General features: G+C 49.7%; 1 long non-coding RNA gene across 1 annotated transcript in view; it reads left to right on the top strand.

The window, feature by feature from the left end:
* LOC135976477 (uncharacterized) overlaps positions 1-22,459 on the top strand; it is a 29,443-nt gene extending 6,984 nt beyond the window's left edge. Inside the window, exon 2 of the long non-coding RNA XR_010593598.1 lies at positions 13,454-22,459. This is a non-coding gene — a long non-coding RNA (uncharacterized LOC135976477). The remainder of the gene's footprint in view (positions 1-13,453) is intronic.
* Positions 22,460-26,441: the final 3,982 nt, after the last annotated feature.

The raw sequence follows: 26,441 nt of genomic DNA, 5'->3' as shown, positions 1-26,441 counted from the left end.
CCTGGCCCTAACTCTGCAAACACTTGCACATCTGAGTAATTTTAGGCACAAAATGAGACTACTTGTGTGTAAAGTTACTCATGTGCATAAGTGTATGCAGATATCATACGTATTAAGTTTCCTTTGTACAGTTTACATAATCCCTTTTCTAAGTACATTTACTTATTTCTTTTTACTCAAACCACATTTGTGCAACACACCAGTGCTGCAATCAACTGGATTTTATCAAACTTGTGTGTAGGTTACCAGTGTCTTATCTTCAGGGAATTTTTCACAAAAACACGTTGGCTTGGAGAATTTCTGTTCCTTCTTGGCTGTGATGCTGGGATTTGTGGCTGAGTGAGACTGGTTTCCTCTCCACCTGAGTTGAAGGGCACCTAGATTTTAAACTTTCAGAAGAATTCTCCAAAGCAATGAATGTACTAACTGTGTATCCAGGCTGCTGTTTATGAGAGAGGGGCATGCCAGTCACCGGTCCTACAGCTCCCACCCCTTGGACTGTGCAGCACATTCTGCAGTATCGGGTGTGATATTTTCATCATTTGAACTAGTAAAACATGTCCAGACATACAAAGGCAGCAGCTGTGCTTCAGGACAAGGTGAGCATCTCAGGGCACGGCAGAACAAGGCAGGTGACAAATAAAATGACCCGCAGGATGGCTCTTTGAGGAGACGAGGCTGTGCCAATCGGAGTCTGCAGCCAGGGCAGGCCACCCACAGACATGCTGTGCAAATACAATAGGGTTTGGTTACCGACAAAGGGTGAAACATTCTAAAATAAATAAACAGTTTCAACCTGTGACAATGAATCCAGCAGAATCCTCTCTTTGATCGCACTCAAAGAGGAGGGTGATCTTGTCTCTGTAGGGGCTATCCAGCCTGCCGCCTGCTGGGCAAAGGGAGAGGTTTATGTTAAAATCATGGTACCGGGGTTTCCCTGAGGAGACATGCAGGAAAGAACAGGTTACACCTGGGCCCTTACAGCTGGGGTCAGTGCTGCTAGTGAGACCCCTCTGAACAGGGAGGAAGGAAGGTCAGTCTCTGGAGACTGGTCTTGTAGCCATTGCTGGGTAGGAAATGGGGGGTTGGGAGCATGGAGAATCCACACAGATGTGGCTACAGATGACATGGGGCCCTGTGCTGTGGTTGTGTTTGACATGTGGCTGCCCTGTGCGCAAATGCACGTGCTTGAGAATCCACAGGAAGGTGGAGTGCATGGCATAGGTCCCCATACAGCTCCAGAGAGGTTCTCCTGGTCCTCCCAGGGCAGGGCCAGGGCTGTGGGCTGTATATGTGTCCTTCCCCTGACCTTGCCATGGCAGCTCCATGCCCCAGCCTCTGGCTCTCCTTGGAGGTTACTCCTGTTCCTTGCAGGAAGCGTGGCTGTGCCAAAGGCCATTGCATGCAGAATAGGAGTTCACAGTAGCATGGCTCTGATAGCACATGCAGCGTGTGCCTCCGCCTGGGGAGCCGCTCCACAAAGGGGCCAAATAGCTGGCAGGGTGGAGTAACATCCAGGACAGGAAACACACCCCTGGTGACAATGAGCCTCCATGGTTACATTTCAGGCAGTTTCTAAAAATGAAACGTTGGTCTGTTCGTTCTCAGGAAACACCTGGGAGAGCCCCCAGAGCAAGAGCTATGAAAATTGCGGGTTCCTAGAGTTTCAGCCGAGAATGGATGAAATACAATTAGTCTATTTATTATAAATAAGAGCTGTGCTGAACCTCAATGCGTGACTCACTACACTGAGGCTGCCACTGCGCGGGATGAGGTCATTTGTAGCTCTGGCCCATTAGATAAATACCAGGGTCGGTAGATACCGTACTGGCCAGTGGGAGGGGCAGTTTGCCGACAGCTGCTCCAGGTACACTGAGTCTCTGTGACTTCTAGTGGGATGCAGCACCCATCTGGCCACAGCAGGTGAAAATCCTGAGATTCAGCTTCACAAATGATCCCAGGTTTTGGGGGAAATACTGTAACAAGCTGTAACAGAAGAAATAAGGAGTAATGCATTCTCTCCGAGTTGTAATGCCAGGACACTGTTTGCGTTACTCTTTTCTGGTGTGCAGGAACTCATCTGCCTCCCAAGCCAATTTCACTTGAGTGATGAGACGCTGAATCCAAGTCTGACTTTATGTTTGGTACCAAAACAAAAAACAAAAAAAAATCAAATTAGTGTCTGGTTTCAAGCGGGAACTGCTTCAGGTGCTGTCCTGTGTTTAAACTGTCTTCAGCACATGCTTAACCTGCTATTATTTAGCTTTGCATAGAAGAATGTCTCCTTTCAAGCTGCCGTTTTCCTTATATGTTTCTACTTTCAATTGTGCTTCTGAAAGACAGATGAAATGGTCCCTTTGCATCCGCTGCACAAACTCTGACTTTAGGCACTGCTAACAGTGAAAATGGCATTGCTTTTAATGACATATACACACATATCCCTCAATTATTCCTTATGGGAAGACAGATGCCAATGGGTAGAGTCAAGTGGCATCTTGGCATCCTGGGTTTCAGTCATTTTAATGTTGTTTCTTACGGTGTGGTCTAGTGGTTAGAATACATGGCTGATAGCTTGGGCTCCGGTGTTTCACTCTCAGCACAGCCATCAAGTACTGTAACTGCAAATCTCTTCCACACCCCAAACCTCAGTTTCCCCATTGGTAACATAGGTATGACAACATCTACTCAGAGGGAAGCCATGAAGTGTCATTAATGTGGTAATTGGGCTATGTCTACACTTATTGCAGGTGGATTAATTAAATCGATGGGAGAGCTCTCTCCCCTGGGCTTAGAGTGGCTCCACTAGGGAGCTTAGAGTGGTGCAGCTGCGCCTCTGTAGGCTGGCTCATGTAGCCAGGGCTGTAGCCAGTGTGCGGTGAGATCCTTGGCTGGGATGAGAGAAGTGCAGAGTGTCACTGCTATTGCACTACTTGGGGGTTTGCAAGGCACAGGCCTTCACTTAAAACACGAAGACAGAGTGGCAGCACACAGCCCACTATTTATATATTATGGATCATAATATTTAAGTGGCCTGGCTATAACCTGTAACTAGTTTTCCCTGACAGATACTGCTCAGCACATCCTAACAGCTGTCTGTAAAACACATTTATGAATTGTTCATAAATTTCCTGACAGTTGCAAACAGTGCGCTCGGGGCCCCAGTGATTGCTTCCCTGAAATCTTCATACTCCTTGGGACCTCTTTTGGAGGCTTCCCCCCTTGTTACAAAAAATAATGCTAACAAGGCTCCCTGAGGGGGTGAAGTCAGGCTGGCTCTAAAGAGATCCAGACACTTGCAAGATTACTGCAAGAGGTACATTAAATCAGGATTAAGTGTCATGATAGTGATTTGAGTTGACACAGTTTTCACCCTGTCCATTTACTGGAGAATATATAACTGGAGTAGACTGGGCTTGTCATATTTCACCTTAAAAATATGGAACTTTCTGTAGCGGTGTGGAATGGTGTTAGAGGTCATGTGTCAGGCCTCAGAAGGGCCTTCGCCAGGCAGCAGAGGATGGGAGTAAATAAGGTGAGAGGTGTGTAAACATGCCCTTATTCTAGCTGATAATTGCTTTCAACTATGAGCAATATGTTAACTTTTTTTTTTTTAGAGCAGAATATACTGAACTGTGAACAAACTGAAGACTAGGTCTGGGGAAAGCATAAGGACAAAAATGGAAGCATTATATCATAATCTTTATGTATTATGGATCACAATACCACAGTGGCCTGGCTGTAACTAGTTTTCCCTGACAGAATCAGTATTGCTCAGCACATGCTAACAGCTGTCTGTAAAACACATTTATGAACTGTTCATATATCTCCTGACAGTTGCAAATGCTGTGCTTGCAGTGAGGTGTCCCTTCTCAAGGACTGGTACATGTTAAAAGAGGGTCTTTGAGACATATGGCCTAATCTAAAGGCCACCACCATTAGGGGATCCCTGCAAGATGCAGCATTGTGTACAGAGAAATGTTTTGGCCTCGGAACCTAATCCAGGCAGAGAAAAGCAGCAATAACATTTTGTTTGTCATGCAAGTGTGGGACAGGGTGGGGAGATGGCTCGAGGGATGGAGCGCAAAGAGTGAATAGTTCCATTCGCGGAAATAATTTGTCTGTTTCTTGGATTTATTTTTTGTGCAGTTTCCTGCCCTGTCAGGTAAGGAAGATGCCCCATGAACTAGATGCATCACCCAGAGTAGTTGTCATGTCTCTCTGCCTCCTGTGCTCAGTGTGTGGTACCTGCCCACAGTGCCAGGTGAACCTGGGGACACCTACAGCAGCTGCCACAGAAGTCTTGAGAACAAAACAGTTTATGATGCTTACTAGAAACGATTCCCCTTTATCCCATGAGTCAGCAAAGAACATGCTTAACTCTAAGCATGTGCCTAAGTGCTTTGGTGACTAAGGTGTAAGCCTCAGGCTCTGAGCCCCTTCCATTGAAATCAATGGCAAACCTCCCGACGACTCCAGTGGGAGCAGGACTGGGCCCATGTCCATCCCTCCTTACTGCAGTGAAACAGTCTGAGCACAAAAGCAAACAATCCCCGGAACTGTCCCTGCTCTGGAGGCAGCAGCCTCCCACCGTGAGTTTAGGGCCCTCTTCTCTCTCACCATCACTCCTGTTAGCATGCCCATCCTCATGGCAGGGAGAAAGAGTCCTTTACTTGTCTTCTAATGACTCGCTGGTCTAGTCCAGTTGTGCCATTGCATTAGGTACTTCTTTATTCAGCTGGTAGGTTGGGTCAGCTCAGTGCAATGGAAGTGGATTAAGCTAACTCAAAAAAAGGCACTATTTCCTGAATTTATTTTTGATGCAGGCTCCTGCTCTATAGCTATTCTGGTAAGTTTCCAAGGGTAGCCAAGTTCCTACATTTGCTTTGTTATTGTACAGTGAGTTTGATAATAAATAATACTGCAATAGCAAGTATTATTATTTATTAACTATTTGCAGTGTTGTTGTAGCCCTGTTGGTCCCAGAATAGCAGATAGACAAGGTGGGTGAGGTAATATTTTTTTATTGGACTATCTTCTCTTGTTAAAAAGACAAGCTGCCTGTCTCAAGACAATGAACAACACTGATATCCACCCCAAACACATCACCAAGTTTATCCATTTCATCCTCACCCATAACAATTTTACATTCAACAACAAACACTTTGTCCAAACCATGGGAAAAGCCCTGGGTTCTAGGATGGATCCCCACTATGCCAATCTCTTCCTGGCCCACATTAAGGAAGAAGTTTGGGACAAATGCATCACAAAACCAATGATATACTTGAGATACATCAGTGATATTTTCATCTTTGACCTAAATTCCCTCATGGATTTTCACCACAACTTCAACAATCACCATCGGTCCATCAAACTCCCTCTAGAATACTTCTGTACCGGCATCAACTTCCTGGACACCATGATCAGCTTCAGCAATGAAATCCTACAGACAACGATATACAAGAAACCCACACCTATTTTCATAGATTCAGGAACCACCCCAAACACACACAAAGATCTCTGTTATCTACAGTCAGACACTCACACATCATAGAATATGCTCTGAGGAGAAAGGGATTCACACCTTAATACACTAAAAACTGCGTTCATCAAACAAAGACCCTCCCTCAGAGAAGTAGATCACATCATGGAACAGGCTACCCATATACCCTGAGAGAACCTGTTTTAATACAGAAATAACCCCCGCTCTGACTGCACACCCCTAGTTGTTACCTACTACACCACACTGGAATCCATCTGGGGTATTATCAAACAACTACAGCCCATATTCGATGGGGACTCCTTCTTGAAAGAATTTTTTCCTGAACTCACTCTTATGACCTTCAAACACCTCCACAACTTCTCCAAGCTCATCATCAGAAGCAAACACTCCACAGACCAGGACTCACCAACTCAAAGCAGCATCAGACCCTGCCAGAACAACAGATGCAAAACCTGCAGACAGAGCTCCACTGCTACAATGATGATCATCCCTTTCTAGGTCCAGGGGTCTTACACATGCCTATCACAACATGTGATATATCTCATCCAATGCACTAAATGCCTCAATAAAAACTATGTGGGTGAACCCAGACTAGCTCTGTGCTCTTGAATGAACTCACACAGGAAAATTATAAAAGACAAAACCCCTATATCACCTGTGGGTGAACACTTTTCACAGAGTGATCACTCTATATCTGACCTCTCAGTTCTCAGCCTCAAAGGAAACTGCACAACTCCTTTAAAAGATGAGCCTCCATTTAAATTCATAACTTTGCTAGACACTAACAATTATGATCTTAATAAAGACACTGGATTTATGGCTTATTACAACAATATGTAACCCATCAATCCCCATTTTTTTGTCCTATGACAGCAGAAGTTTTAACAGGCTGTCACAGGGCTGGTACATCCCATAACCCTTTGGGGCCAGGGGGTGAGGCATTATAGCCCTGTTGCTCAGTTCAAATAACTGGCCTTAGCCTCAGAGCTGTGTGCCCCAGCTGCCGGAGTCAATATGGCTGCCCTCTCCCTCAGGGCTATGTGGTTTAGTGGCCAGACAGGGATGGACCACCACTCAGGGGTTGGTGGCAGCTGGGTGGAGAGACCCAGATCCTCCCTGCTCCACCTGATCCCAGCCAGGGCCCTGTTAGTGGAGATCCGATCAAAACATGCTGATGTCACTCAGAACAATGGCTAGTCCTCCATGGGCTACTTCCTACCAGATCTCTCGAAGCTGTGATCTGGGTGTCTCCACGGCGTAGGTGGCTCCCGGTGACTCCGACCTCCCTCGGGTGTCCACAGGAGCCTGGGTATCTACCTGGGTCTTGGCACCTCGAGCTTCCACAGTCAGGAGCTTCAGCAGCTCCAATGATGGACCCTGCAACACACATCCTCCCTCCTCGGCAATCAGCCCAGACTGAGCTGTCCTGCTCCCTTTTATACTGGTGCTCCAGTTGGAGCATGCTCATCAGGGCCAGGGGGCGTGGCTTCCTCAGACCAGAATATGGGGTTAACCCCTCCTGGTCCAGTGTAGGGTGGTACACCCCGTCACACAGGCCACTTCACCTTGTATGGTATCTTACAGTATATGCTTATATTAAACAATCTGTCCCACCCGGTATTTAGCGGTTACACTCGGAGTACCTTTCCCAGACCTGAAGAAGAGCTCTGTGTACCTCGAAAGCTGCTCTCTTTCACAAGCTGAAGCTGGTCCAATAAAAAATATTGCCTCACCCACCTGGTCTCTCTATTTATTAATTGCAATTTGTGGTAGCACATAGTGGCTCTAACCATTGCGTTTGGTGCGGTACTTACACAGTAAGATGCAATTCCTGTCCCCGAGAACTTCAGCCTAAATAGACCAGCCAGCCAAAGGAAGTTTTATCATTCCCATTGTGCGGCTGGGCAGCTGGGGCCCAGAGAGAGGTGACTTGCCCAGGGTCACACATGGAATCAGCAGTAGTTTTGCCAGCATGGAAGTGGACCCAGATCTCCTGTGTCCTAGTTCAGGGCCTTAAGCACCAGACCATCCTTCCTCTTTCTGCAGGCATCCACATTAGGACTAGATTATCAGTGTTATACTCATCCAGTCAGGGAACAGAAACGATGCCATGTGATTTAGATGACCAATCACAGCAGCATGGACAGCTTTTCAGATTTCAGATCACAAGCCCCAGTCTGAAGGAAACCTTTGCTTGTGACTGATGACTACGCTGGGGAGAACTGTGTTCTGCTCATGGACAGTCCTGGATGAAATTCCTCAGCTCTGTCATGTGTTATAAGCTCTTTGCCTGGCTCTGCTGCCATAGTGGATCTTGTCAGTCGTTTTCTTGAAATAAGGAGAAATTCTCTGTGCCAGGCGAGACTTTCCAGGGAAATCCACTAGGAAGCCTCCATGGTGGATTCTTTCTCCTTGCTGCTCCCCTGATAGTGACCAGCAGTAACTTGGGCCTTCAGTCCAGCCGACAGTGCTCACTGCACCAGGGAGAACGGGTGAGCTGCTTTGTTCTAGGTTCTATGCAACTCAGGTCAAGTGAGCAGGACCATAGCGTCCTCCCCAAAGCGTCTGCTGACTGCTAAGATTCACAGCCCCACAGCGAGTCCCACGCTGCCTGAGTTTGCTCTGGGATGTCGACAGATAGGAATTAGAGTTCACAAATCGGGGACTCTTTCCCTTGGCTGCTCTGATAAATCTGGCCCCATGCAAGACACTGTGGGATTCTAACCTGGCCCCATGGTTTCCACTGTAGACAGGAAGGATGGTGGCCTGGCACAGAGGAACTGGTGCTAACATACTGAAACTGATCCCTGCAGCGGAAATGAGGCATGTCCTCCAGGCTCCCATAGTCACTACCACGCACAGGCATTTCCACTCTGGGGGTTCATGGTTTCCAAGGGCCCCTCGCCTGGTTCACGATAGACAAGTCCAGCCGGCTGCACTCCCCTCATTCCATCACACACTCTGCAGAGTCATCTGGTCTGATCCTGTTTTAGGGGAGACCGACACTTCACGGTTATCTCCCCTGGAAGATCTCACTAGAGCTTGATTTATAAATGAGCTGAAATGATAACAAGCTGTAGCTGGGTACAAATAAATGCCTGCACAAGTCCTCTCATTTAGCGAAAGGCCGTAATACATTTATCTGAGCATAAATTGGTTTCTCCTTTTAAATATTAGCGACTTGCTGCAGCAGTTACTCATCGCTAATGGCCCCATTAGTAATCGATTAGAGGCTGGACTGGCCGCCTCCCTCTGGCAGCAGCACCGCAGTGAGGTGCAACATGCAGCCTCCTCTGCAACTAGTAACTCCCCAATTCCGTTCACCCAGGCTCCAGCAACCGAGACATACATGTGTCGTCATCTGCACGTGGCTGCTAGCCAAATACAGCCCCGTGTGCAAGGCCTTCTCACACCCAGAACCAGTGGGATGAACAACTCAGTCATCTGTGCTGCTCTGCTTCATCTCCAGCTGGAAGAGCAAGTCTCCAAGGCAGTTTCATCGCTCTGAGAACAGGGCTGGGCCAGATCCTAAAGCACACACAGCCACCTTCCTGCCGCACACTGCTCTCTGCTGGACACTGCCAGGCCCGGGTCTCTCCCTGCTCCAGGGAGACCTGTGTTTGTTTGATATTCCACAGTGAATGCGTCAGCGTCAGCTGGACTAATGCTGCACATTTCTGACTGCTTGGCGGGTTTTACTAGCTCTCCCTTTGCGTCTGTGAAAGTCCACACAGGCACTAGCCACATCAGCATCATGAACAGAGCCATAGACACAAATACCTTTGTCTGGCACAGGTGTCTCTGCAGTAAATGCAGTTTAGCAAAGTGAAACACCAGAGAGTTCACATCCAGGGATACCAACCAGCGGAGCACCCTGACAGGAAGCCAGTAACTAGGAACAGCTGTGAGACAGGTAGGATGGACAGTAGGAAAGGGACCAAGACAAATAATTTTAAAGGGAATGGGCTCAGATGCGGCCCTATGGCCCAGGGGCCCTGTAGGAAGGAGGATCCAGGGGAGAAGATTTTCCAAGGTATCCAAGGATAAACCTGCTGTAAAATCCTCGATTGATTCAGTTAATCCCGTGATGCTGGTGGACTGGACGATCTTGGAGCACACCCTTCCCTGCCCCCCCCAGACCCCCAGTCAGCACCTTGCATGCTCCTTCGTGCTAATAAAATCCTCAACAGCTTGTTTAAAACAGCACGCCAGAGACTTTATGCCCCAAGTTCCAGCTCCAAATCCTTGCCTCCGCCTCCCGGCTGCAACGCCCACATGCAGGGCTGCCGAGACCGGGTTTGGACCCTGGTGAAAAATTTTTTCGAGCCCCCCAGCATGGGCGGACCAGCTAAACAGGGCTGACGAGAGGAGGGGAAGCCGGGCCCCGGCCCCCCTTCAGGACCGCCAGGCCCCGGTAATTTGTACCGGCTTCCTCCCCCTTCTCGTCATCCCTGCACACATGCACCGTAATGCTAGGTCACACAGAAGGCCCCTCCTTTAAGAAATCCATCGCCCACACGGCTCTAATTCCCAGGCCAGCTGGCAGCATTAGAAGCCGCAGCTTGTGCCCATTAGCACCCCAGTGAGCTTGTCAGTCTTCGGACAGGACTCAGTGCAGATAAGGATGCCAGAGTCGGTAATAACTGGACAATCTAAAATAGCTCTGGGAGATCAGAAAATTGGAATCCAAATGTCTTTGATGGTGGGCCAGCACTGGGAGTGAGATGCTCCTGTGTTTATGAGTGCTTAGAATAACAGGGACCTGATTCTGAGCTGGGCTTCTGGCCTCTACTGTAATAGAAATATAACGGATACTATGAACATCTAGAGTGCAACGGCTAACAAGCGAGAGCAGCTGCACACTCAGCACGTGCTTTCATGCCCTTCCAGCATTACCAACCCTTAGAACCCGACAGACACACAGTTCTTTCAGGAAAACACACTCACCAATCCTTACAAGAAAGGAGATAAAACCATAATGAAATGTAGCAGCCAGTTCTCTTGGAACAATTTCTCCGTCCAGGGAAGTACAAGAAAGTGGGTTTCTTGTGATGGGAGAACTTACAGATCATCCAGCCTCACGAAAGAGAAACCATTCTTTGAGCACATAATCTGACATTCCATTTCATTTGCTTTCCGGCTTTGAGTTCAGTGCTCCGAGTTTTAACTTCTTTGTTCCATAAATGCAATCAAGAGCATCCCTCAAAGGATACCCTGGCAGAGCAGCACAGTGAGGCAGGACCATTCTCCTGCTGCTGAAATCACCTGCTCTGCTAACCAAACAGAGGTTCGACACATTGCAAAAGCACATCTTCCTTTCAGTGTTTAGAGTACACCTCAACAATGCAGTAATGAGCTGACATTCAAGAGGAAAACGCACTTATAGCCCCTTTCTAGCTGTGAGGATGCCTAGCCCAACTGCAGCTTTTGTATGGAAAGTGGTTTGTTTTTTATGTAAATATTTTATAAGAGCACAAGCATTTCACCAGAGGCCTATCAAGCTTACCCCTATTTTAACAAGAAAGGGTCTGCTCATTGAATCCCTCCTTTTTTCTTTTACAGAGCCAACAGCAGAATGTCTCCCTGCCCACCCACCCCGTTAGTCGCTGGGTTTATGATTATAATTAGACATGAGAACAGCACCTGCTTGTGTGTTGCCCTTTCTCTTTTCGACCACGGGATCCTCTCTCTGTCTTTGGGTGAAATACACCCCTGGTAGGGGCCAGCAGAAGGGCTATGTGCCATTCCCCTGAGGACCAAAATGCGACTAACTAGCATATAGGTCTGTTGCTAGCCCTGGGTCTGATCCAAAGCCCTTAAAGTAAATTGACGTCTTTCCACTGATCTCAGTCGGCATTGGGTCAGGCTCCCTCTACACAGGGGTGAGTTTCACCCTCTCCAGTCAGTGGAGGCAAAGGCAGTGATAGCAGGGGGTGAGCTGAGCTAGGGGATGGGGGTTGTTGATTTTGTTTAGATGGTCTTGCTGCCGTGCTGACACTGCTGTTCCCTCCGGAAGTGTCATCACTGGTGACAGAGAAAGAACTGTCACTCTAGGGTTTTTTCTTTTGGGGAGAAAAAGCATAAAACTGGGGTGCTCGGGGTTACAGGCCTCGAAGGGAGGGGCCAGTGCAGGTCTGGAAGAGGAGATTCCTTTCATCACACACATGTCATGGCGTCAGGGCCCTGAGGTTAAACTCAAGTAAGCCAAAAACCTCCACAGTTCCAAATTTCAGGGGAAGCATTTGGTGAAACTTCAGCAACAAAGCAGCAGAAAAAAATGTTGGCTAAATGTTCAGTTTTCTGACCAGTTCTGTACCTGGAGCCGGGGGCGGAGGTGGGAACAGACTTCTCTAAGTGGAACAGTCTTCTGTTCAGCTTCTCCTTTCAAACAGTTTGGCTTGTGGAGCAAAGCTCAGCAATGAAAAGGGTCCCAAAGCCTATGCTAAATCGTCATTGTAACAAGGCTGGTGCCAGGACAGCGGGTGTTCTGAGCCTTGGGCAAATTGCCAGTCCTGGTGCTGAGATCTCAGAGAATGGCAGACTTCAGAGCGAGCACACAAGAGACTTCAGGGGAAATTGCTCAAGGCAAAGGTGAGGCCAGGAGGGTCTGGAAAATCTGGATTCCAGTTTGGAGGTTATTACAGAAGCAGCAGTTGTGGTGCCACAATTAAAGCTGAGTTAAGTTTTGCACTCAAAGCAGAGATTCAACAGCTTCGTTTTGTATGAAACGTCCTCCCCAAATTCACAACACTTACTCTGAATACAGAGTGACATTTCTGAGAATTTATAGGAGAATTGGTTAATTAGTTTATGAGTTAAAAGTCATTTTAAAGAGGGTCATGTAAGAAATTTAGCATTGGCTCTCTGGCGATTTTTTTGTCCCAAGTAATCTTAGTACCAGGATAATGTAGTTTAAACGCTCTGACATCTCATGCACTGGGTACATTTGAAGAATTCTTCTAGGATCAAAGGCAATGTTTGTAGTTTTTTTCATATCTGAACATTTCTCCTTCGTCAGGGCTGACAAATAATGTTATCAAACCGAGAATTCCATGAAGAACTGACTGCTTTCAAAATGGCTGCTATCGCTCAAGCGTGTTCTCCATGGGACTGAAACCATGGGGGCTTTTTTGTATTTTAAAAAAGGACATTTCCAGATAAAAACTATGTTAAGAAAACGTGAACTTCACCTGGTAGTGTCATGATGTCATGATGAGGTGGGGGAAGGATGAAAAAAATCTAAATGTGTCTTTAAAAATCAGTTTAATCTAAAATGGGTCTACAACCTCGGTTATACATTAATCATAACTGTATAGTTATTGCATGGCGTAATTGTGGGGTGGAGCTGGGTGCATTAGCCAGGCGTTTCCAGACGTGATCTTGTTTGTTTGGAACACTTCTTTTGGGGATAACAGTAACATCCCTGTGATGTCTCCAGCCTCATGCTGCTGCTATGTGCACTCACCTGAGCTTCATCTTGAGGTAGTTTTTATCTAAGAGTAGGTATGGTCATTAGCCACAAAGTTCAAAGCCAGATTCACATTTTCCGATTCCGGGTACGTTCAGACAGTCTAAGTCCTACCCCTGACACCAGCTCGATGGATGCTGAGACAATGATTTACCTGCATGTGATTTACTTCACCAAGCTGACCGCTCCTGTGGAGGGAAGTGTGTACTTAGATAGTGTGTGGGAGAGTGAAGTTTGGTCCATTGTGAGCATTAATGGTGCCCCTGCACTGTTATGGTCTAGTGCATGAATATGCCCTTTCCAGAGGAGTTGATAAGAAATGTAAGCAGTGGCCCCTTTAAATGGTAAATCGCACAACTTGACTAGATGCCCTGGCATTGCTGCCAAGCTGTGAGATCCACTTTAGGATGCAAAAGGCACTTGGGCAGCAAATAAGAGAGAAATGCCTTATCCTGTTCCCATGTATTTCTTTTCTTCATTTTCAGAGTGACAGCCCAACAGCATTCATGCTACGGTGACATTAGCAGAATCACAGCTGCAGGGATGCCGCCTGCTTTGTGCTTTTCAGGCAGAGGCTGCCAGCAAGAGATCAAAACCTGGTTTTCTGTTGCCTCAGAACTGTGTCAGCTCAATGAGCCACCCAACTCTGCAGTGCCTGAGTGCATGCGTCTAATGCTGTTCAGCACTTGGAGCATTAAATTATTGACAGGATGCTGCTGGTGAACCTGCAGCCCTTCTGACCTAGATACTCAGCGTCACTAAACCTGAAAGACAGGAGCCTCCGAAATGTCAAATTTGCTGAAATATTCATCTCGTAAATACAGGCAGCATGGAATCGTCAGCGAGGTCACAGCCCTGCGTATTTACCAGTGTCAGCTCCACCACAGAGCGGGTATTAGTCACAGCCACTTTATTCAATCCACACGCAATAGCAGGAGAAGGACACACAGGGCGGAACTGTCTTCAGGTTACCCAGGCAGCTTGCACACGTTACTGCTCTGAAGTGCAAATACTTGTATCTGTCCCGACAGACTGAACCTTAACACGGGCCTACCCCGCGCTCAGCTCCCATCCACTTGACAAGGACTCATCTCTGTGTTTGTACAGTGCCTGGCACAAAGGGGTCTTGGGCCATGTGTCTACACTTCAGAGCCAATGTGGGCCTGGCCCCCCAGTGCCGACGCAGCGTATGCCGACAGAGGGAGTGTTTCTGCCCGCACAGTACCACCACCTCCCCGAATGACGTTAGCTACGCCTGGCGCAGCTCTGTCTGCACTGGGGGGTTGCTGGCCTAGCTCTGTTGGCTGAGGTGTGCGATTTTGTCACTCCTACCGACAGAGCTATGCCACCATAACTGTGCAGTGCAGACCAGGCCTAGAGCTCCTATGCACGATGGTAATACAGATTAGATTCATACTAATCCAGAAACAGACCCAGGCTGCAGCGTTATATACAAGTAAATAAGCTGTACAAGTAAATAAGCATTAATCCTGAATAGTGCATGAAACCATCACACAGACATCAACATCCTGGAGCAGAGTCCCAGGGGAGAGGCTCCTGGGTGACCTGCCCGTATGTGCCTGGAACGGTGCCTGGTTGCATTCACCTTTGGAAAGGTCCCTGGCAAATGCAAGGTTCCTGAAGGACAAGGCAGAGCTTTCTTCCTATAGCAATAAAACCACAGATCTGTTTAGGAGCAGAAGATACATATGTGGGGAACTCGGCAGTCAGGGGCTACCTCATGCAGGGACAGCAGGATCTGCTCTCCAGAACATCCAAGCTTCCAAAGAGATCATGGAGTGAGACAAGTCAGCCCCTGGTTACTGAAAGAACTAAAAGAACTGTCAATTTTCATGCAATCCTCGGGCACCTCCTTCACTCTGAAAGATATCAGGAGAAGCAAGTACGTCAGGAACATGAGTCCCATCCTTCCCCAGGAATCACCGACTCTGATGTGACCATGGCTTTCACTGAATCCCATAATCTGCTCCCTGCCAACTAACTGGATGAGCAACTCTCAATCTGTCTGATCTAGCTACCACCTTCTGGTTCCCCTTTGCTGTTCACTGAGTCCTTATGATGAAAGCCTCAGCCCCTGGAAACACATCACTAAAGTCAGGTCTGTTGCAGCAGTATAAATCTGAAGCAATTCCACTAAGAACAATGGTTTTACTCTGGATCGACACAGACGGTGCTGGAATTAGAATTTGGTCTGTGACAGTTTTGGTGATATCTGACTGCTTGCTACAGTTCCCACCAACATTCTGCACATCAGGCACCAAGAGAAACCACTCCAACGATACTCGCCCTATGACAGCCACGAAAACCTGCAGCTTCCATACTGTGATGCCACCTTAATGCTCTAACCTCTTTTCATTGAGGCCCTCAGAGAGCAGGAGAAACAAGACCTAGTGGAAGGCCCTTCCAGCTTGCACCAGAACTCCAGTGGTCTATGAGTACCGCACCCGTTTTAGTGTCACTTCCTGTGCCAGCAGCCCTTTATAGGGTAAGAGCTCGTCTCAAGAAATGCGAGACCCCCATACTTGAATCCTGGCTGATGCTGATAAAGGTCTGTCTGCACTTAGTCCTCTGCCAGTGCAATGCCGAATTCATGAATGGCTACTTGGAAGCACTGTGACAATTTTGGCTATGTAGGGTTTGTTGCTGGAACATGAAAACAAAATTAATAATGAGTCATAGAAGATTAAAGCCACCTCAATGTGTCTAGGGAGCTATCCTGTCAGAGCAACCCCGGAGACCCGTTTGGAGCTGGCCCCTTGGTACCGGCAGCAGACAGCACCATCGTCAGAGGAACCCCAAGGGTGGAAGGAGACGACAGGCACCAGAGGGAGGTCACCTGCTTAGGAATCCGGTCCCCACTGTGGTAGGCAAGAGACACTGGCTAGGCCAGAGACAGAGCCTGAGTTACTTATCACATCAATGGGTGAGGGAGGGGGAAGTATGGTCTGTGACAGCTGTTGGTATAAATCAGAGATGGGCCCAAATCAAAAGGCTGGCTCTGAACTCTGGGAGGGCTGTGAGTCAGGAGATCTGGGTTCTGTCCCTGGCTCGGCCACGGGAGGTCAGTTAACCTCCTTGTGCCTCCGTTTCCTGAAGTGGGGCCATTGCCTGGGATCCTGTGGGGCTGCCTGATGTATTGTGTGGCAAGTGATAGGAGGCTCTGTAGGGGCCACCGGCTGTTTGTTAGTAATGCTGAGTCCAGGCTCAGACCCACAAACAGAAGAGTTAACACTGAAAGGGAAAGGCCGCTTCTTCCATGGGAAAACAGCCGGTGTGTTCCAGGCCTCCTGAGAGAGGTGATCTGCGGCAGTGACTCAACGCGCTTCTCCCATGCTCCAGTGCGGCGCGCACCCCCACCCCCACCCCTCCTCGAGGGTTCATTCCGCTTCAGAAATCTGCCCAAGGCTTCCGAAGGGAAATGTTAGCACTTCCTACACCACGGTGCCTCTGGCAAGAACACTTACGAAAGAAGACAGCAGAAACTGCAAAACGAAACAAACTCCAGCAATCGTTGGAAAGGAGAATTCGGTAGCAGTTACCTATCAACTCCAGGCAATTAAGGGATGGCAGAGCAACAGCTACAGAACGTCTCCAGTTTTAGCACATCTGTAGAGTATATGCAGACTAGTGCAGAAGAGGAGATAGTTAGCAAATTCCAAGAGCTAAAGAGAGCAGGAGTGATTGCATCTGCACTAGGGATGGGGTCTGGATTATTAAGACTCACAGTTTCAGGCTGATGGTTGCTAGCTTTGACCAGGAACGCGAGGGGCAGACACAGACTTGGGCATTGTGTTCCTGACATGCAAACGCTGCAGGTACTGAGAAGTCATGCCCCCCCCACCAGGGAAAAGGGCCAGAGGGGGGCGGGTTTATGGCCGAGTCCCAGCCAGCAGCAGACAGTGGAGCTAGACTGGAGAGGCCCTTGCCAAGCAGTCCTGCTCCCACAGAAATGACGGGAAGTTGATATGGCCCATCACTACTGATCTGGGACATCTATCCCATCAGCCCGTCCCAGGGCCCCTGTCTGGCAGGGCCCCAGAGTCGCAGCACACGGGCTATTCCAGCTCCAGACTGCTACGGGGCGATATCTCAAACAGAGGCTCCATGCGTCACTCCTGTGCCACTGTGGCCACCAAAGCATCCAACGTCCCAGGGTCACAATGGCCAAAATGACGGGCCAAGAGCCCTGAAGATGCAGGCTAGTGTCCTTGCTCTGGAGCCCCGGCCTTGTGCTCTGCACACAGGGTGTCATGCCGAAGAGGCCTGTTGGAGGACCCTGACCTCTGCCCGCAGAAGGCTGCTGAGGCCGGGTGCTCGTTGAAACAGCCACAAGCTTGAATGAACTTTGCCAGAAACTGCTGCTGCTGCAACTTCTTCCTCCTGCTTCATCATGGCCGTCCTGCCACAACAAACGGGGCAGGGAGGGACGGGAAGGCAGTGTTCTGTTGTTCCCATGGCGAAGGAAAAAGATGGAGTCAGAAGGCCACGACCTCTGAGGTCCTGTGTGCCCAGAGGCTCGCAAGTGCAATGTGACTCTTTTGCAAAAGGGAGCTAGCACCCTCCCTTTGCAAAGCCCAGGGCCCGTTCTCCTCTCGCAGGCTACAAGCTGATAGCATTGGAGCCAAAGGGACCTGATGGTCTGCTGCAGGGGAGAAGGTGGCCCCAGGACATCTCTGGAGTTATACATGGAACCTCCTGCACGCCTGCTCTTATTCATATTGCTCTACAAAGCAGAAGCCTGAGTGCACATGTACAGGGAGAGGCATGCCGCAGGGAAGCCGTGGGTAGTGCTGCAGGAGACTGTGGGGAATCAGCCAGGCAGTGCTGTTCAGAGGAGGAGGGTGGGTTTGGAGACAAGAAGCATGGACGTGAAGAAGCCCAGCGCCCCCATTGCATTCCTCAGGGACAATTCACATTTCGCTACTCATCATTCTCCTGTCCAAACAGCTTCCTTCGTCCGCCCAGGGAGCAGATACAGAACCTTGGGACGCAGGTGGCCAACCACACACAATAAATCATGAATAGCAAACAACGACCCTGAGCAGTTTGCAAACAGCCCCCATCTGGGCATTAGTCACCCACCTTACCAATCAGAAACCCCGAGTGGGTTGCAAATGGGGCACTGACCAAACGTGGGGCTACATGCAAATTGGGAATGATTCCTAACGGACAGCTCGCTCAACTCCAGTGCTTGGAGGGAGTATGTGTGCAAATGTAGGAGTGTTTAGGGTTATATGCATGCGTATGTGCACACATGTACAGCATGTTTTTTAGGGTGTGTATGTGCTTGTGTTTGGGGAGTGTGCAGCAAATAGGGTGTGTCTGTATTTAGGGGGTATCTTTAGTGGCACGTGCGAATGGGGTTGTATACTTGGTTGTACGTCTGGGTGGGTGTGTTATGGAGTGTAGGTGTGTTTGGTTGTACGTCTGGGTGGGTGTGTTATGGAGTGTAGGTGTGTTTGGTTGTACGTCTGGGTGGGTGTGTTATGGAGTGTAGGTGTGTTTGGTTGTACGTCTGGGTGGGTGTGTTATGGAGTGTAGGTGTGTTTGGTTGTACGTCTGGGTGGGTGTGTTATGGAGTGTAGGTGTGTTTGGTTGTACGTCTGGGTGGGTGTGTTATGGAGTGTAGGTGTGTTTGGTTGTACGTCTGGGTGGGTGTGTTATGGAGTGTAGGTGTGTTTGGTTGTACGTCTGGGTGGGTGTGTTATGGAGTGTAGGTGTGTTTGGTTGTACGTCTGGGTGGGTGTGTTATGGAGTGTAGGTGTGTTTGGTTGTACGTCTGGGTGGGTGTGTTATGGAGTGTAGGTGTGTTTGGTTGTATGTCTGGGTGGGTGTGTTATGGAGTGTAGGTGTGTTTGGTTGTATGTCTGGGTGGGTGTGTTATGGAGTGGGGGTGTGTTTGGTGTGAGCGTGGGGGTGTGGGCTAATACGACAATGTAAGGAGGAAGCCATAACTCACTAGTGATGACTTGTTCTTCCCCCCATGATAGGTGGTGTGAAACCTTTTCTCCTTTCCAAGTGGATGGTAGAAAATGAAGCGCTCCAGCTGCCTGTGCCTTGCTGCCCTTGTGCGGTTGTCTGCCAGTTGTGCGTGCCGATTGCTATGAATGCCACCATCTGGTGTGCCACGTGGACATCATAATCTTTTCTTAATTACATTAGCAGTGCAATCAGTTACTGCATTACAAGGCCGGCGATGAGCTTTTAAATCTTGGTGGAAATCATAAATAATTGCACTAAGTACCAGGCGCCAGATGTGAGTGCCAACTTCAGTTGCTCTAGATAAATAGTAACCTTACAACAGTGTTAGATAACAGTCCAGCCACTGCTTTTCATGGCTTAACAGTGACTGCACTCACATTTTTTTTCCAGACAGTCTGTATCCCCTGCGGGGGATAAAAAAAACACCAACAGGATTTTTCAAAATGCTAAAAAAACCCAGCAACACAGAAGAAAAATATGTTCCCAGTTTGGTGCCTTTGAGCGCAGCTCTGCCAGGTTCCCAGGCAGCCTGCGTTCCACCTGCCTCCCGCTTGGGGACTGGCACGCTCTCATTGCTGTCTGGGGGGCAGCCGCCAGGGACCAGCCGAAGCCCAGAGAGACGCTCAGCGACTTGCAGCCATTTGCAGCAATGGCAAGTTGGTAATTAGGCCCTAATTGAAATCCAAGCATGGGTTTATAAAAGATAGAGAGGTCACTGCTAGCTCCCTGGCGGCTGGGGGCTGAGCACGGGTTCCACTTGACCACTCCTCGCCACCCCACCGCCACTCCAGGAAGTGAGTTTCTTAGGTCAGATTGAAAACATGGACTCCCTACACTTGGCCTTACACTAACACACGATAGCCTTAGCGCAAGGCAGGCTGCAGCGAGCGGAGCTCCAGAGAACTAGGCTGGATCTAAGCCCCTGTTGGAACCTGCCATCATGGTGACATCTGGCCATGGTGACCACAGGGCCCCTGGCCCATGGAGTCAGCATCCTGGCTAGGGCAGTGCAGGGGGATTCCCTTCCCACCTCTGAATGCCAGCTCCAGGGGGCATTGGAAGGTTGACTTTCCTCAGGCCAGCCACGTCCCCACCACCAGAAGGAGGCAGAAGCTCCGTCATTTTGGAATTAAGTGGCATCAGCTCATTGTCAGTTATTGCAGGATGTATAAGCTGTGAGTGTAGATAATTTATTGGATGCCATTCAGAAAACATCAGGTGGCTGGTAAATCTCTCCAGGGAGTTGGCTCTCTCTCCGTGTGTGTGTTCATACTAGCGTGGCTTTCCGCCGGTGTGGCATAGAATGAAACACGCATGGCGTAATCCAAGGGGAGATAGTAACAACCGGTGCCCAAAGAGGGGGAGAGGCTGTGAGGCTGTGATGTTCAGCAGGGCTGAGACTGGCCGAGCGCTGGCCCTGGGATAGGGAGCTGCAATCAGTTCCTTCCTGCCCCCCACCAGCCTCAGTGGGGGCTGCGGAGGATCTAACCCATGATATTGCAGAGACAGCATGTACAGTCTCTATAGAGTGGGACAGGAAACCCTACACAAATGTTGTCATTTCCTGTTCCATTCTGCAGGACTTGCCCTGGGGCAGGTGGGGAGCTGTAGCATTCCTGCCGCTGGGCTCCCTCCTGCAGCCTTGGGGCCACCACTCCTGCTGTCTGCCAACCTCCCTCCACCGAGGCTGCTGAGGACCTGGGTCCAGGTGATTCTCCTGGGTCCATGCAGGTCACGTGTTGGAGGGAGAATACTCAGGTGCAGCTATTCAGTAGGAGACAGACCCAGAGAGCAGCCGTGCTGACAGAGCTGGGGGCTGGAAACCGCACACTAGACACGAGTTTACAATGCAATAGCTGCAAAAGAACCTGAGGTGATTTTTGTCCTGGAAATGGACGTTACAAAGCGGGGAAGTAATAGACCCTCACAACTCGACCTGGGGAGGCAAACTCGGGCATCCCGCATTCGGTGCTGGGCTCCACACTCCCCAGACTCGGGGACTCGGAGACCAGCAACAAATGGAGTGGGATGGAGAGAGAGTTCTGAGGAGAGCCTGGAAGAGCTGCATGTCGGTCTCAGCCACGCCAGCACGAAGGGGGCAATGCTGCAGGGGTCCTGGCGGCAGAGGGAGAGGGTGGTATAAAGGGGACCACTGGGAGCAAAGGGATGAAACTGAGAAAAGTAAAGGGAGGCTAACAGGCTCCATGACAGCGAGACATTCGGTCAGGCTGGGCCACTGCCAGGGCGTGGGGCAACTCCATTGCTTGGGACATTAAAACTAGATAGGCCAAAGCTGTAGCCGATGCTGTGTAGGAATCACTTCACTCACTCAGGCCCAGGGGGCTGCTGGGGGAGGACCTTTAGGGAGGACATGGCAGTATTCATCTCCTGAGGATCCAAGGCAAGGCAGAGCTCTCGCCTTGCTGAGGTCCCCAGAGTGGGAGCAGTGGCACTGGGGATGCATCTCTGGAGCAGCAGGGGATGGAGGTACCTGAAAAGGGGGTAGCAGTTTGGGTGGAAAAGGGGAGCCCCTCCATCCGCTGATCCCCACTTTGAACTGAGGAGTTGGCATGAATTTCTGTAGCGTGAGTAAGATCTTCTCTTAGCTCCAGCTGTGTGTTTCTTGCAGCAAGGTAGCAGCCAAGTCATATGGGATGGGATGACAAGATCTTGCAGTGCAGAGCAGTGAAGATCATGGCGCTGGCACCAATAGGATTGCTGGGCTTGGGGTCCCACGAGGGGCAGGGTGGGAAAGCCTCCGAGACACAAGAAGCTTTTTTGGGAAAGCAGCTTTTTCTACACTGCCTTGCCCCTTTGTCCCGGGCAGCACCTGCCTGGCAGGCTCTTTTCAGAGGTGACCCTGCAGCTCACTGTAGCAGGGTTCTAGAAACAGACAAAGGCCACTCAGAACTTCCAAGTGCAGGAAACGTCCCAGCTGGGCAGAAGAGGCTGACAAGAGACTAGCCCAGGTTGTCCAGTGACAGGAATGGCTGGTTGCCCTGTGTGGAAGGAACTTGAAGCCGAATGGGAACCAAGAACCTGGCAGGGTTTAAATAAGCAAAGTTTCTGAGCAAAGCAGAGGTTAATGTACTTTATTGTTCAATGTCATGTTTATAGTGGATGTTGGAGGAAAAAAATGTGATTAATTGCCGAGAAACCCACGGATCTACAATTATTTGGTTGTTGTGAACAAATAAAGGACTACAGTATTCATCATATTCAAATGAGGCAGTAAAATAAATGATGGCATGCCGTTTATGAACAAAACCTAGCCGTGTTCCCTCACACTCTGAAAATGTACTCGAAAAATTGTAAATGAGATACAGCCATTGTCGAGGGCTCACTGGTGATTTGTCTTTGTGGAATGTTTTGCAGTGCTGACCCATCAGTTGCCTGTTTTAATTTATGTCACAATATGCACCTTCATTATGCACTTTATGAAAACGAAGTGCCAATTTGTAATAAAGACTTGTTTTCAATGAAATCTCCTCTTTTTGGTAGGTGTTCTGCTTTTCATTAGCACCCATTTCACCAGGCCTAGTTAAAGAGCACAGGTACAGACTAAATGTGTCCGATCATTCATCATAATTTTGCTTTCCACTTTGTCACAGCTTGGGTATTTAAGGAAGATCGATGACACAAGATGTTGTCTCCTTTTCAGACTCTTTATGCTCTGGTAAGTGTGTCCGATGCAGAATTATTTTGCCACTTTATTATTTTCTAGTGAGTGTTTGTCAAAGCCCGCTTTGCCTCTTGCTATGGAGCTGGTGTTTGCTGTCACTCGTGTATGTCTCAGACTGCAGCAGGAGCCAGGCGCAGCCTTGCATAGTCGCTCTATCGAGAGCTCACCATAGAGTGTAGCAAGCGCTCTGTGTTAACTCTTGGATCCACCTTGAAGTTTCCCAGCTCCCCCAGCTCAAAGCCAAGTAGCGTATTTCTCAGGCACCTTGTTCTTCTTTACCCGCGTGCAGAGATCCGTATGCAAACGTACAGGTCAAAGTGACACTGCCAGGCTCTCTGGCCATACCTGGACCAGCACCACGATGGTTAGCTAAGTGCTCACATGAGGCACTGGGGACAGAGCTCTTCACTTTTACCTCCCAAGACACAGGCCTCATCCCTCGAGTAAAGGACTATTGCCCCACTGTGACGGCTTGGATCACAGAACCCCTCTTGGGAGCTGCCAGCCGATGTGCCAAGACTACCTCTGCCCCTGCTTTCCCTGCCAGCTCGGGGCCCCAGCACCTGTCTTGCTGAGCCAGACATGCCCGTCTGCTCCAACACAGACCCAGGGTCTGAATTACTTGCCCCAATGCTGCAGGTTTACCTGAAAGCAGCTAACAGAAATGTTCCTGTCTTTAACACTCAGATGCCCGACTCCCAATGGGGTCTAAACCCAAATAAATCCGTTTTACCCTGTATAAAGCTGTGCCCGCCCTGAGAAGGGGGAGCCATCGGCCTGAGCATAGCCACCACAGTGTGCAGCCCTCCTCCCAACGCACGGAGAACATGTTCCCCCCCGTCCCACTGAGCACCAGCAGCAGAGCAGGGGAGACAGCCCTGGTATGTGTTAGTGAAGCTGTGGAGAGGGAGGCATGAGGGAAATGGCCGGCTGTGCTGGGTACAAGGGCAGCGCTACACTCAAGAGCTTCCCACAAGCACCTCCTTCATCAAGTAAGGTCATCCTCCTGGTGGGCCCAAACCACCGAACCCAACATTCACAGTCAGCTCACTCACTCCAGAGAACTCAGCCCAGAATCCGGCTCCATCTCCCCCTGCTGCAGCACAATCGGGGCTCCACCTGCAGCGGGAGCAAGGCTCTCAGGTCTCTGTGGTGCACTAAATGGACAGGAGCTAGCACTATGTTTCAGGGGCTGCTGGCTTCTCCTAACCCACCTCACGTCTCAGAGAGCAGCTTGTCCCCATGGAAACCTGAATGTAAACCCCAGAAAGGAGCATACACTCTGGCAAGTCAACTGTAAAAGTACAATTTGGCAGGCCAAAAAAGGAATGTGAAGAGCAACTAGATGCAAAGACACAAAAACTAAAAGCAAAGAAAAATTAAGTACATCACAAGCAGGAAGCTGGCCAAACAATCAGTGGGCTATTGAGGTGCTAAAGGAGCACTCACGGGAGACAAAGCCATTGCGGAGAAGCTAAACAAATTCTTTGCATCAATCTTCACTGCAGAGGATGTGCAGGAGATCCCCACACCTGAGCTATTATTTTTAGTGATAAATTGGAGGAACTGTCCCAGACTGAGGTGTCAATAGAGGAGGTTTTGGACCAAATCAATAAAAAGTCACCAGGACCAGATGGGATTCGCCCAAGAGTTCTGAAGGAACTCAGATATGAAGTTTCAGAACTACTAACTGTGGTATGTAACCTATCGTTTAAATCAGCCTCTGTATCAGATGACTGGAGAGTAGGAAAGGGATAGATAATAATACAGAAAATATCACAGTGCCACTGTATAAATCCATGGTACACCCACACCTTGAACACTGCGGGCAGTTCTGGTTGCCGCATCTCAAAAAAGATAGATTAGAATTGGAAAAAGTACAGAGACGGGAAACAAAAATGATGAAGGGTCCGGAACAGCTTCCATATGAGGAGAGATTAAAAAGGCTGTGGATGTTCATCTTAAAAAAAAGACAACAAAGTGGGGGACATGATAGAGGTCCATAACATCATGAATGCTGTGGAGAAAGTGAATAGGGAAGTGTTGTTCACTCCTTCACATAACAAAAGCATTAGAGGTCACCTGATGCAATTAATAGGCAGCAGGTTTAAAAACAGCCATAAGGAAATGCTTCCTCACACAAAACAGTCAAACTGTGGAACTCCTTGCCAGGGGATGTTGTGAAGGTCAAAAGTATAATGGGGTTCAAAAAAGAACGAGATATGTTCGTGGAGGACAGGTCCTCCAATGGCTACTAGCCAAGATGGCCAGGGACACGCCCCCAAGCTCCGGGTGTCCCTAAACCTCCAACTGCCAGAAGCTGGGACTGGATGACGGGGGCTGGATCACTCGATAAATTGCCCTGCTCTGTTCATTCCCTCTGGGGCACCTGGCACAGGCCACTGTCGGAAGACAGGCTTCTGGGCTAGATGGACATTGGTCTGACCGAGTGTGGCCGTTCTTACCAACAGTGTCTGAGAAATGAGGGCTCAGCTCCTGCTTCGCAGACTCACCTTCAACATAGGCAGGGCCAAGCCGTGTGACCTTCACCGAGCAAAGCTCCCAGGTGTGCCATGTGGCGTCAGGGGAGCCTGCTGGATGGAGGCCAGCAGGATTTGGCCTTCTCGTGAGCACACGGAGGCTGGAAGCCCCCAGGGCAGCCCTCCCTGCCGTGGGGACCCCTGGCCTGACTCTGGTTTAGGGAGGGATTCAGCATAGTACACGGGCGACCAGCCCAGCCACTCTGCTGCTGACCTCACTGTGCTGGTGCCAATGCGGGACTCTCTGCCCCCTCCCACAGGCCCCCCTCACGCCCTGCCCGGAGTCAAATACGTGGCCCTGAGGCCTGCCCTGAGGAGAGCACTGCAGGAAACCAGCCTTGCATCCTGTGCTTGCCCCTCACCAGCAGGTCTCGGGGTTCCCAGAGAGAGACATCCGCAGCTAGGAGAGCCCCCGAGACGAGTGGGCACCCTGCGGTTCTTGCTAACTAGCAGAGCGTCAGAGCCAGAGCCCTGCCGACCCCACCCCCACCCCAGGAAAAGGCCGGCCCAGGTGGTGCAAGTTCTCTGCCAGCCTCGTTAGACCTGGGAGCTCTCTCGGTCCCAGCTGTTGAAGAGTTGATTGTGCAGGAGAAAGGGGCACAGCTGGGCTCTGGCAGTTGTTCAGTGGCATTGCTGGCTTCTCCTCAGATTGGCACCCAGCAGCCGAATGGCCCAGATGTGCAAGTGTAGGTAGGACCGGAGAAGAGAGGTGCCAGGGTGCGCCCCTGGCATGCCATGGCTATTGTTTCATGGCAAGGACAGCCTGGGCTGCATCCCTGATAATCAGCTGCAGCACACTCAGGGCATCGGACATTTGCTCTCACTGGGTGCACGTGAGCCCAGCAGCTGCCCACTTCCCTTTGGTGTTTTATTTGCTCATACTCAGATCCCAGACCTAATCCTTCCCAGCTCCTCCTCCGAGCGCCTGGCTGTGAAATGCCGCTGGGGTTCCTGGTGCGACACCCACTCAGACTCCCTGCCAGCTGCTCCCACCTGTGTTTTAAGTTCCAGCCTTCCAGCAGCTGGTCCTGCGCGGGACTGGGTGCCCGGAGGGGCTCCTCTCGTGGCTGGAGCCTGCCCTGATGCTGTGCTAGTCTGCAGGAGACACCTTGCTGGTTACTTGGGCACTAGCTACAGTAGGCAGAGCCCGGTGTTTAACCACATTGCTGGAAAGGTGCTGGACACGCTTTGTCTTTGTTTACACTTGCATCTCATTTGCATGACGCTCTGGTCCAAGTGCACCCACTG

Source organism: Chrysemys picta, chromosome 18 (genome assembly GCF_011386835.1).
Source record: "Chrysemys picta bellii isolate R12L10 chromosome 18, ASM1138683v2, whole genome shotgun sequence".
NCBI classification, from domain to species: Eukaryota; Metazoa; Chordata; order Testudines; family Emydidae; genus Chrysemys; species Chrysemys picta.
The sequence above is the reverse complement of the archived record's forward strand: the minus strand, read 5'-3'. Positions and strand labels throughout refer to the sequence as shown.